The following is a 13,176-nucleotide window of genomic DNA, read 5'->3' as shown; positions in this document are numbered from 1 at the left end:
ATTTAGGAGTCAAGAAAAACTAGCCTTCCGGAAACTTATTTAATTAGTTCTGCACAGCCACCTCACATCTCACTTTGGAAGGTAGCATCTATTGGCTTAAGGCCTCAGTAAAATTGAGATTAAGCTAGGTACATGGTAAAATCCTATTATGTATGCCAATGTAAAAATTATATTAATGTGAGATGTGAATGAATTTTAGTATTTTTATGAGATGGTGTAGGGGAACCCCTAAAAGTAAGGGTGTTCCGGTCCAGTAAAGCCCTTAAATGGGCCTCTACCTCATTAAAAAAAAACAAAATTTAGACTGAGCATGATGGCTCACACCTGTAATTCTAGTACATTGAGAGGCCATAGGAGAGGATTACCTGACTATAGGAGTTCGAGACAAGCCTGGACAACATGGCAAGACCTTATCTCTACAATAAATCGAAAAAATAGCCAGGCATAGTGGCACGTTTATGTGCCAAGTAGTTCCAGCTACTTGGAAGGTTGAGGTGGAAGGACCACCTGAGCCCAGCAGGTTGAGGATGCAGTAACCATGATTGTGCCATTGCATTCCGAACTGGGTGACAGAGTAAGACTCTGACTCAAAAAAGAAAAAAAAGAAAGAAGGAAGGAAGGAAAGGGAGAAAGAAAAGAAAGAAAGAGAGAGGGAGGGAGGAAGGGAGGAAGGAAAGAAAAGAAAAAAAGAAAACACAAATTTTCTCCTTTGGAAGTTTTCTATATTGTTAGGTAGGCCAAGATTGGAGGTTGACCCAGTCATGCCACCACCATGGAGCCTAAACCTTTCAAGACGGCCAAGCAAGGCTTCTCCCTGTCCCTCACAGCCACACTCAGTTCTACATGCAGACCTTTGATTAGACTGTATCCAGCCCCTTCATCATTTAGGGTTTACTCTCCTTTCATTTAATTCCCTCTAAATTCCACCCATACTCCAAACCAAACTTACATTCCAGATTAATCTCGTTTATTTCTGAGTTCCAGCACACAAAAGATGAAACCACTTTATTTAGACACCTTTCATGTCTTGTTCATTGATCATTTCTTGCCAAGAAGACTAATGCCCATCATAAGATCTTTTGTCACAGACTTTATATTTCCTAAAATGACCTGAGTTCAAATAGTGGCTGTGCTGCTTACTAACTGTGTGCCTGTGGGAATGATGTTGTTTACTCTGAGTCTGTTTCCTCATCTGAAAAATGGAAGTAATAGTAATATAGTCCCCATTATGTTGTTATGGGGATAAAATGAAATAGTGTGTGAAAAGTAGCTACTGAATAGTAGGCATTTAGTGAATAATTATTGTGTTGATGTTTTTATAACCAGAATAATCAATTCTGTTTCTACAAAATTAGAAACAAAATGAACATTCCTAAATACTTTTGGTTAATTTGTTGGCTGGTTGGTTCAACCAATTGATTAATTGAAGAAATAAACATATAATATGTAACGCATGAAGTGATGGGATAGGATTTTGAAAATAGCATTGGGTTTGAAGTCTAGATACCATTGTCACAGAGATAGTGAAAGTTCTTTTCTTTTTTTTTAAGCAGGATTTATTGAGAGGACAGAAAAGCTTCCACAGTGGGAGGGAACCCAAGGGGGTTGCCCATGAAACTTACTTTTAATGAGTACCTACTATGTGACAGGAAATATGATAGGTGCTTTCCTCTAACTAGATGTGTAGCTTGGTACAAGTCACTGAAGTTCTTTATCCTTCCCTATTACCTAGATAGGGGTAAATAGGAATTAGCAGACTCTTTATTTCACACTCACTTCTAATATATTGGCGACTACTTTTCAAAATGTAATATTTCAGAATTAAAATGTTTTTTATCTTTTCCATTGCTACCACTCAGGTCCAAGCTGCCATTTTCTCTTCCTTGGACTATTGCAATAGCCTCTCAGCTGGTCTTTCTGCTTCCACTCTTACTCCAACACTGTCTTTGCAATTATAGCAGTCTTAGTAATCTTTTCTAAAACAGAAGTTTGACCATGTCATCTCTCTATTCAGAATCTTCCATGGGCTTCTCATCACATTCAGAATAAAATCTAAGCATGTCATCGTGGCCTATAAGACCCTCCATATTTTTGCTTGTGCCGCCTCCTCTGCTATATCAATTACGACTCTTCCTCTTGCCATTCTGCTCTGCCTACCCTGATCTTCTTGCTGTGTCTCAAACACTCCAAGCACAGTTCCACTCCAGGACCTTTGACCTAACAATTGTCCCCCAGATATACCCATGGTTCCTTGCTCTTCTTCTTTTTTTATTTTTTTAATTTTGAAAATGTGGGGTACAAGTCAGGATTGAGTACATAAGTGGTTTACATACAGGTGAAGTTTGGGCCTCCCATTGGACCTCACTTCACCTGTATTAGGATCAGGCACCCTTATTGATGTTATGTGCCCCCCCTCCACCTCCTCCTTCCCTCCCCTAGTAGCGTCCCACTACTGCCAATCCTTTTCTTGTAGTATTATAGTAGATGTTCAGAGTTCACTTATGGGTGAGAACATGTGGTACTCAGATCTTTGTTTCTGTGATAGATCACTGAGTATGAAAAATTGACCTTTTGTAAAACCCCACAATTCCCCTGCTGGGAATATACCAGAAGGAACTCAAATCACTCTATGAAAAAGATACCTTCACATGCATGTTTATTGTGGCACTACTCACAATAGCAAAACTATGAAACCAAACATGCTGCCCATCAAAAGTGAACTGGATAAAAATAACGTGGTACATATACATGATGGACTATAATCAGTCATAAACAAGGACGAAATTATGAACTTTGTAGTCCTTACTCTTCTTTCAGGTGTTTGCCCAAAAGTCACCTTATTGGGAAATGAATAACAAAAGTATTCATTAATTTCAGAAGAAAATTAAGGTATATGAGAAAGAAATTATATAATATTTCTTACATAATCTCTATATTATATTTATGATATTTATAGCTATAATCATGTACATAATGTATGTTAATAACTAAAAGTTTTACATAGCCAAAATGAGGGGACCACTGGGAGGGGACGGTAAAAATAACTGAACATTCAAACTCCACAGTATGAAATCACTTGATAATGTCTAAAATGAAAAAAGTAGCAGCATAAGCATGTCCTTTATCAATAGGAAGTGAAATCTAGAATTAATGATGGAATGCATTATTTAAGTGGTGGCTTCTGGGGAGTCAGAGTTAAGGTAAAGTGGGCATGTGTTTTGTTGCAAGTCTTTATTAGAGATTTGTAAACTCTGAGTGTGTGTTACATTAACAGACATAAAAAAATAAAAATGTTCAGCCGGGTTCAGTGGCTCAACCTGTAATCCCGCGCCCTCGGAGGCTGAGGTAAGTGAATTGCCTGAGCCCGCAGGTTCAAGACCCGCCTGGGCAACTTAGTGAGACCTCATCTCCACAATAAATCAAAAATTAGCCGGGTGTGGTAGTGCACGCCTGTAGTTCCAGCTACTTGGAATGCTGAGGCGAAAGGATCGCCGGAGCCCAGCAGGTCGAGGCTGCGGTGGCTGGGAGTGGCCACTGCACTCCAGTCTGGGTGACAGAGTGAGACTCCAACTCAAAAATAAAATAAAATAAAATAAAAATTTTCAATGATTTGAGAGTACCGAAGAAGACATAGCTAATTGCCTGGTCAGGTAGGAAATAGGGAAGAGGAAGCCCATTAAGCAGGGACTATAAGGATAAGTATTTTACTGGATGGAGAAGTTGGTAGAAAGTAACTTCATAGGAAGGAATAACCTTTGTAAAGACCTGGGTACATGAACAGGTGTGATGTATCCCGGCTGTACGTACACAAGCAGGTGCCCCAGAAGGTAGTGTGGCAAGGGAGGCTCTTGGGGAGTTGAACAAGACCATTAACAGGTCATCTCATTACTAAGAAGTTTAACTATAGACCAGTTCTTACAATCAACAGGTCACAACCCATTAGTGGGTCTCAAACAACATTTTGTAATGTAATGGACCAGAGTACACCACCTATATAGTAAGGACAAGCATTGCTTCCTGAACCCAAGCTCCTGGACTATCCTCAAACTCTTCATCACTCTCAAGACTCTGGTATTTAAGGACCATTTCCCTGTTTTCTCATAATTTTCAAAGTTAACAATAAATCTTTAGTTAATGCATAAAGAATACCTGTAAATCAGAGGTTGGTAGTAAGTCTCTGCACATTTTAAATCTCCATTTTGACAGTTTTATTGTGTTTTTATAGATTAGCTGAAATAAATCCAGTATAACTTTTCTGCCTTCATTTAGGAATGTTTTATCTTATGACTTCATGATTTCTTCTCCAACCCTACCCCACCCCTGCCCAAAATTACTTGGAATTTTCTATTTATGCTCCAAGTATTTTTTACGGTGACTTTATTTTTTCTTATGCAACTAATATGTAATAGCATTTTTGTTTCTTTTGGGGTTTTTTTTTTGAGTTGGAGTCTCACTCTCCCCAGACTGGAGTGCAGTAGCATGCTCCCGGCCACCTGGAGCCTGCTGGGCTCCCACAATCCTTCCACCTCAGCCTTCCAAGTAGCCGGAACTACAAGTGCGCGTTACCACATCCGGCTAATTTCTTTTTTAATTGTAGAGACGTGGTTTTACCAAGTTGCCCAGGTGGGTCCTGAACCCCCAAGCTCAGGCAATCCACTCACCTTGGCCTCCTAAAGTGCTGGGATTACAGGCTGAACCACTGAGCCTGACCCGCATTTTTATTGTTAAAAAGAATTCAAATAGTATGGAATATATAGGGTCAACATAAAATCACCCTTATTTTTCACTTCATCCCCAATTCTTTCCTAGATGATAACTCCTCTAATAATTTTGAGTTATATCTCTTTCAGCATTTTTCTATGCAATTACATGTGTATTAACACATAAAATATATCTTAAATACAAATAGACATTACCAACTTACTTTTCCTCCTTTCTTATTGAATATTTTAAAGGTATACAGCATGATGTTTTGATATACATATACAAAGTGAAAAGATTGCTAGTCAAGCAAATTAACATGTCTAATACCTCACATAGTTACATTTGTGTGTGTGTGTGTGTGCAAGCATGCGCGCATGCTAAGAACACCTGAAACCTACTTTCTTAACAAATTTTCCATATACAATAAAAGTGTTGATGAAAATGGGGAGAAAAGAGAACCCTTGTGCACTGCTGGTGAGGATGTAAATTGAAAGAGCCATTATGGGAAGCAGTATAGAGGCTCCTAAAAAAATTAAAAATAGAAGTAGCATATGACTTAGCAATCCCTCTTCTGGGTACATGCCCAAAGGAAATTAAATCAATACTTCTTAGAGATATTTACACTCCCATGTTCATTGCAGCATTGTTCACAAAAGCCAAACTATGGGAATATTCTAAGTGTTCATCAACAGATGGATGGATAAAACCTGTGGCATAGAGAGATATATGTGTGTATATATGATATATGTATATACAATATATAATAGAATACATTATGTACATATGTGTGTGTATATAAGTAATGGGATATTTTGCCTTATAAAAGAAAAAGATCCTGCATTTGCAACAACACTGATGAACCTAAAAGACATCATGCTAAGTGAAATAAGTCAAACACAAAAGAAATATACTTTATGATCTCACTTTCATGTGGAATCTTACTTTTCCTCTTGAAACAAGATTATCTCACATCAATACATACATTGAAACCTCATTTATTTGAAGCGTCATAGTATTCCATGTTTAATAGTACTGCATTTTATGTAATTATTCACATATTATTGAGCATTTAGTTTCTTTTTTCCAATACAAATATCTTTGTACCTACATCTTTGTTGTATATGTGCAAATGCTTCTCTGGGCCAATGAAGAAGTATTATTGTTCAGTAAAATGACACGACAAGCTGAAGAATCTCCCTCCACAGTGCGGAGGATCATATCATAATCCCTGGAACATGTGACTATTACTTTCTATGGAAAAATAGACTTTGTAGATATGACTAACTTAAGAATCTTGAGATGGAGAGATTATCCTGGATTATCCAGGTGGGCCCTAAATGTAATGGCAATGGAAGAGAGAGACAAGAAGGTCAAAAGAAGAAGATAATGTGATGATAGGGAGGGAGAAAAGGTGATGTGAGAAAGGGTCATGAGCCAAGGAGTGAGGACAATCTCTGGAAGCTGAAAAGGTTGTGAAATGGGTTCTCCACAAAAGCCTCCAGAAGGAACCAATCTACCAACCCCCTTATTTTAGCACTTCTGACTTCAGAACTGTAAGATGGTGAATCGAATCCATGTTATTTTGAGTCACTTAGGTTTGAGGTGATTTGTCATAGATGAACAGTAGGAAACTCTACCAATAATATGCCCATTTTAAATGAATCCTACCAAATTTCTATCCAAAATGGCTGTTGTCATTTACAGTTATGAGTATTTTTTCCCACATCCTTGCCAAACTTAAATATTTTCAGTCATTTAAATTTTTCTCAATGAAATGAGTAAAACATTTTTATTTTTATTTTTAATGGTTTTATTCTATTGAGACTGGGCATCTTTTCAAATAGTTAGATTTCTTCTTCTGTCCATTACCTGTTGAGAATCTTTGCCCATTTTCTTATAAGGTAGTTTTTCTTATTATTATTGATTTATAGTTACTCTTTATTAATTTTTGCTATTAAACCCTTAGTATTGATGTTGTAATATTTTTCCCAGTCTGTCATTTGTCTTTTAACTTCTTATTAAAAAGTAATTTTAAAAAGACTTATAAGCAGACCTTAAACAATTATCATAATACTATAAGAAAAAATTTGGCAGTAGTGGGAAACTGCCAGGGAAGGGCAGGGACAGGATTGGCAGTAGTGGGAAACTCCTGGGGGGCGGGGACACACCTCATCAACAAGGGTACATGCATAATGAATATTTATATATCTAACCCTGAATCGTACCCTACATCTTTAAAATTTTAAAAAGGAAAAAATGCAATCCAAATGCAAAAAAAAAAAAAGAACTTTCAATCAAATAATTTTAAGAATTCTAGTATAACAAAAGTGGGTGGACTTCTTTCCTGTGAGACTTCTCAGAGACCTCATTATGTGATAACTCAATACTAAACATGATAGATATAGCAAAAGAAAAAATGAAGCCTCGGATTAATCTAACTTATGAGTGATGGTGTAAGACATCTACATAAAACTTTAGTAACTCAACTCTAGCAGTTTACTCAAACAACAATATGCCACCAACTGGCAAGATAATTTGGTATAGAAGGCATTTAATTATCTAAACCCAAACATACATCAAGGAGGAAAGCGCTACATTAACCTTGAGAAATGTCAAAATGATATTTAACACAATCCATTCCTTATTAAAACTCTTAATAAAGTAAGAATAGAAGGATATTTGGATATTTTGTTAGCAGGTGAAAATCAATCCCAGTCCAAGAGCAAAACAGTCCATCCAATGATGGAACACTAGAAGTGTTGCCATTAAAATAGAAAAAGTCCAATGACAACCTTTTTCACTGCTATAATTAAAATTTTCTCTATGGATTCCCAGTCAATACAACAATAAATGAAAACTATTAATTGCATAAATGTTGTAAAATCCCAGACAAAAATATTATTATATATAGATGTTATTAAAATATAATGAAGCAAATAAAAGAGGTTAAAAGCTCATATAAAATAAATTACAAAATCCAATAGCTTTTCTTATATCCAAATAGCTAGAAAAATATATTTTCAAAATAGCAACCAAAACATAAGCTACAAATAAGTGTAAAGAAATTTGTTGAAACTGTGAAGAAAATTCCATATCCTTATTGAAATATATAAAAAAAGATGTGAATAAACAAATGTAGCCAAAAGATTGAATTTTGTGAGGATGTCACTATTCTTCCAATTTACTTATAGGTTAAATACAAATCTAATTGAAGTCCTATTTGATTTTGAATAAATGTCTGTAGTGTCATTAAAATTTCATATCATTTAACCAGTTATTAAAGATTCAATAACCTAAATGTTCAACAATGTGGAGTTGGCAAAATAAATTATGTACTTGAAAATAAGAGAAAACTGCATTGCTTATTTAAAATCATGTTCTACAAAAATAATTAATGACACAAAAAATGTTTAAGATATTTTCAGTGAAAAAACAGGTTCAAAAATAGTATAAACAGTTATTGATATGTACATGGATCTATATGTGTATGTATACATTTTATGTATATGAATGCACACACATATATGGTGTATATGTTATATTATCTTTGTATATACATCTTTGTTGTATATGTGCAAGTATTTCTCTGGACCAAATAAGAAGTACAATTGTTCAGTAAAACAACATAGCAATCTGAAGAATCCCCCTCTCCACCTTCCCCCTGATATTTATATCATAATCTCTGGAACATATGACTATTACTTCCTATGGAAAAATGGACTTTTCAGATATGACTAACTTAATGATCTTGAGATGGAGAGATTATTCTGGGTTATCCAGGTGGGTCCTAAATGTAATGACAAGTGTGTTTAGAAGAGAGAGACAAGAAGGTCAAAGAACATGGTCATGTGATGATTTATATATATCAATATGTATATAAAATAAATACATAGATTAGACAGACTAACAGAAAATGCTAAAGCTACTCAGTGATACATGCCAGAACAAAAGAAGCATTTTATCTCTGGGTAATTAAAATTATGATTTTTGTTTTCATCTTTATCTTTGCTGAATATTCCACAATAAGTACATACTCGTTTAATAAATGGACAAAACAGTATTACCCTATATAACAGTTCAAAATAAGAAATAAATGAGACTGTAAAAGAACTAGTAAACTTCTCATAAGTTTCCAGATCGATTTTCTTTTTTTTTTTATAATCAATATTTTTTATTATGATTTTGTGGGGTACAGTTAAGGGTTAGATGTACAATTACGTTTCATTCAGGCACCCTGTTGATAAGAGGTGTTTCCCCATCCTCAGACAGATATTTGCGACTGTTAATCCCATCCCCCTCCCCCCCCATAGTTTCCCAGTACCGTCAGCCATTTTCTTATAGTATTACATTGGATGTTCAAGGTCCATTATATGAGTGAGAACATGTGATACTCGCAGATCGATTTTTATATATGTGAAAGGTCTTTCTCAGCATAGAACAAAGGACAATATCACGTAGAAAAAAATTATTAAATGTGACTTCATAAAAACTTTAAACTTCTATAGATCACAAAACATCATAAACAAAATTGTAAAAGAAATTTTTAGCATATACAAGAAATGAGTAAATGTCTATATATATGCATATATATACACATATATACATATATATATCTCCATGAATTGTACTGAAAATCTCCCTTTTGTTTCTCTCCCCTCCTCTCATTGTCCTCTCATCCAGTCACACTTTGCCCTTCCACACTCCACTTTTCCCATGACTCATGAGACTGATTTGCATGAATTATATCAATGAACTGACTTTGCCCTCTAGCTTTCAGGACCTTTGACCAAGTTGAGTACCAAAATGTGACATGAGGGAGAAAGAGAATGAAATGCAGATATTCATTCCTTGGTCCAGCCTGCCCTTAGCTGAAGATTACAACTCCTGTGGGATTCCTTTTCCAGGGGGCTCTCTCTTTCTCCAGGTTCTGCTAGCCACTCTTTCCCATGGCCTCCTTGGGAAATGGGACCACCTCACTCCAACATTGCTAAGAAATAGGACCACCCCCACTCCAACATTACTAGTGCAGAGTAATGCACTATCTCTTAGGCCTCATCAATCTACATTCTTATAAGTAATTCCTCTTATTCCAGTTACCTTTCCTCAAAAGAGCTGGTGTGTAATATCATCTTTTTGCCTGCAGGAACCCTGACTAATACAGTAATCAAAAATAAAAAGTCAAATATCCCAGTAGACATGAAGGTCAACAACAAACAATTCACAAAATAAGAAATTCAAATAGCTTATAAACATAAAAAAATTGTTAGAGTAGCTAGTAAATATATATCTCATATACATATATGAATCAAACCAGTGTTGCAATCCCATTTTAAACCTATCAAATTTTTTAAAAGTAAATAATATTACCTAGTTTTTAAAAGGATGGGAATAGAAATTTTCTCTCTCAGTCACTGATGATTGGAATTGAAATTTCTGGGACATAAACTGATAATATGTACAAAGAACACAAAAAAATAGTTCTACCCTTTGACCCAACAAATCCACTTCTAGAAAGATTATCCTCAAAAACTAATCTAAGATTTTCAAAAAGATTTATATAGTGAAATGTTCAGTAAAACATTATCTGTAAAGGTAAATTTTCAGAGATGACTTAGGCTTCTAGAAATTAGATAAATTTTAGATAAGTTGTGGGATGTCCATATACAAACTTTTAAAAATGTTCTGTTTGAGGAGAATAACTAGTGACTTTCTCTCACATCTCTTTTTGAAACTGTGGATAAGTTCTGCCTACACTGTCTCCAGACAAGGATGTACTGAGTGCTGTTTCTTATGCGAGGCACTGCTCTAAGTGCATATCATACATTCATGAACAAAGACCCTGCCTCTATGAAGCTTGTATTCTACCAGAAGTAAGGACAAGAGACAATAAGCAACATCAAATGGTAATTTTTTCAATGTAGTAGAAGAGGACAGATGTTGTAGAAGAAAAGAAGAACATGGAGTAGAGTTGAAGGAACGCCAGGGCTGAAGGATCTGGGAGGTAAGGGTGGGTTGAGGCAGAGGTTGTAGGCCTTCTTGAGAAGAAGTATGAGGAAACCTGGAGGAGAACAAAGACCTGGTGAAGAGAAGTCAAGGCCAACACCGCAGCTAGAACAATAGGCCTAAGGCAAGGATGCGTTTGCTCACTGAAAACGTCTGCCTTCTCCTGAGTATTTCTTCCAGGTTTGTGTTTCTATTAGTACCATAGGGCTAAATTATCCATGGTGGTTGGCTTGAGGATCTGTGCTTATCTAAACAAGATTATTTCCTAGGGCTTTTTAAAAATTCTGACATACATTGGAGAAAAAGTCACTTTCCTTTCCTTTTCCATCTCATCACCCAATATATATTTTGACAAGTACTTACAAATATGTAACAGTTTCTGCCTTAGGAACTGGGGCTCCCATGGTTAACAAATAAATGGAGGGGTGGGGGCCCCGGCTCTCATGAAGAAGGATATAACAAGTAAACAAGGAAAAAGTGAGAATTATTTCAAGTTCTCTGCAGAAAATCATCATAGTGCTAGGATAGGAAATGACTGAGAAGGGAAGATTGGTGAGTAGAGTCTTTTGGAGTGGGGGACGTCTGAATTAAGACCTTGAAGGATGAAGAGGTTTCAGTTTTGCAAATGGCTTAGGAAGAAGTGTTTTAAGCAGGGTCTTGAAGTGGCAATGAGCTTGGCAAGTTGATGAAGGAGGTGATCATGGCTAGATCACAGTGAGAGGGAGAAAGTGGTCCAAGGTCAGAAATTTAGACCATGTGCCTTCCAACACAAACTGGGATGTAAGAAGGAAACCCATGCACGAGCTGACATGGAAGCAAGAGAAAACCCACAGAAGTTTGCAAACATTAAAAATATGATTCCAGCTGGTTGCAGTGGCTCACGCCTTATAATCCCAGGCTGATCTCGAATCCATGGACTCAGGTAATCTTTACTTTGGAAGGCAAAGCAGGGAGGATTGCGTGAGCTCAGGAGTTCAAGACCAGTCTAGGCAGCATTGTGAGATCCCTGTCCCTAAAAAATTTCAAAAAATTAGATGAGCATGGTGTCATGCACCTATAGTCCCAGCTACTCAGGAGGCAGAGGCGGGAGGATCACCTGAACCCAGGAATCCAAGGCTATGATCATGCCAGCATTCCTCAGCCTTGAAGGCAGAGTGAGACTCTGACTTAAAGAGAGAGAGAGAGAGAGAGAGAGAGAGAGAGAGACAGAGAGATTTCACTCATCCTACAACTAGTTCCATGCCCGCCCTTCTCAGATACATGAGTAAAAAACCCCCTCTGTAGTTCAGCCTAGGTTTTCTGTCACTAAAACCAAAAGAGTCATGATTAATTTATAGATATATATAAATATGAAAAAGCCTGGAAGGAGTTACTGTACACTGACACATTGACAATGATATATCTGGGTTATAAAATTCATTTTCATCTCCATACATGGCTTAATGTATACTATTTTGAAACTGGGGAGCTCTTTGTTTCTTTTTGTTCCTATTTTCTCATCTTTCCCTCCCTTACCTCAGAGGGGCCAGCTCATACCTGGGCTCCCTTCCCTTCTTGCTCTGACATATTTGGTATAACCAAATATTAAAACCATTGTAAGAGCAAATGGAACATCTTCCACAGTCCTTCCATTAGGAGCTAGAAATAACTCCACTTGTTTATGTATTTCCAGGCTCAGGAACATCTTAAACAAAACTAATTTGGCACAAGGGCCTAGCCTTTGAAATCAAGATTTCCCCCCACTTACAAAATCAGCCCTGTAAGCAACTGGCTTCGTGGCGCTTTAATACCCATGGGTTCCTGTCCTACAGTGACTAGCAAACCTGTTCTAATGGAACATGAAGGGGAGTTGGGTGTGGATGACTGCAACATACCCTTCGTGAGATACTTCTTTTACCCAACAGACAGCCTCATGCCTAGTTGTTTGACCCGTGACCAGAGGGTCCCTCACACGGGATACGCGTTTATACAGGCAGATGCCCTTGTGGTTCTTGTCTGACGTATGTTCAGTTTATGCCTGCCTAACCAGCACTCTTGGCTATGAGCCCAGCCTTTTGTTCTCCCTGGCATCCTGTGGAAAACCTGGTCTGGGGCAGCTCCTACTTCTTCAGATGAAAGGTGCAAATTCAGTACACTAGCAGAGTAAGAAAAAAATTCAAAGATTTTTACTTACAAATCCTGGGCAGGTAGGGGACCATGAGTCAGGAGGGCAGTCCTCTGTCCCTGGGTCACATTCCCAAGAATGAAGAATCAGTCAGAGAAAGAGAGAAAATTGTTTGGCAACTGGTGGTATATATAAAGGAACAGGGTGTGGGTTGCTTAAAGTTTTGGTGGGGGTAAAGCAGGGAGCCCGGTGGGTTAGGCAGGAGAGATGCTGCTTAGTCCTTATCTCTGGCCATTAGCTTCAGCTGCCTGAGTGTGATGTAGATTTGGAAACTGTGTCAAGGGTGTCTGAACCCTGATTCTGGA

At 37.1% G+C, this 13,176-nt stretch overlaps 1 protein-coding gene across 1 annotated transcript in view; it reads left to right on the top strand.

Moving 5' to 3' along the window:
• Positions 1–13,176, top strand: part of LOC103274593 (dynein heavy chain 9, axonemal-like) — a 134,054-nt gene that overhangs the window by 27,009 nt on the left and 93,869 nt on the right. The window lies entirely within an intron of this gene.

The sequence above is a fragment of the Carlito syrichta genome, unplaced genomic scaffold, assembly GCF_000164805.1.
Source record: "Carlito syrichta isolate Samal-C Ts95f unplaced genomic scaffold, Tarsius_syrichta-2.0.1 Scaffold314819, whole genome shotgun sequence".
In the NCBI taxonomy this organism is placed as follows: Eukaryota; Metazoa; Chordata; class Mammalia; order Primates; family Tarsiidae; genus Carlito; species Carlito syrichta.
Note: the sequence above shows the minus strand (reverse complement) of the source record. Positions and strands in the feature narration are given on the sequence as shown.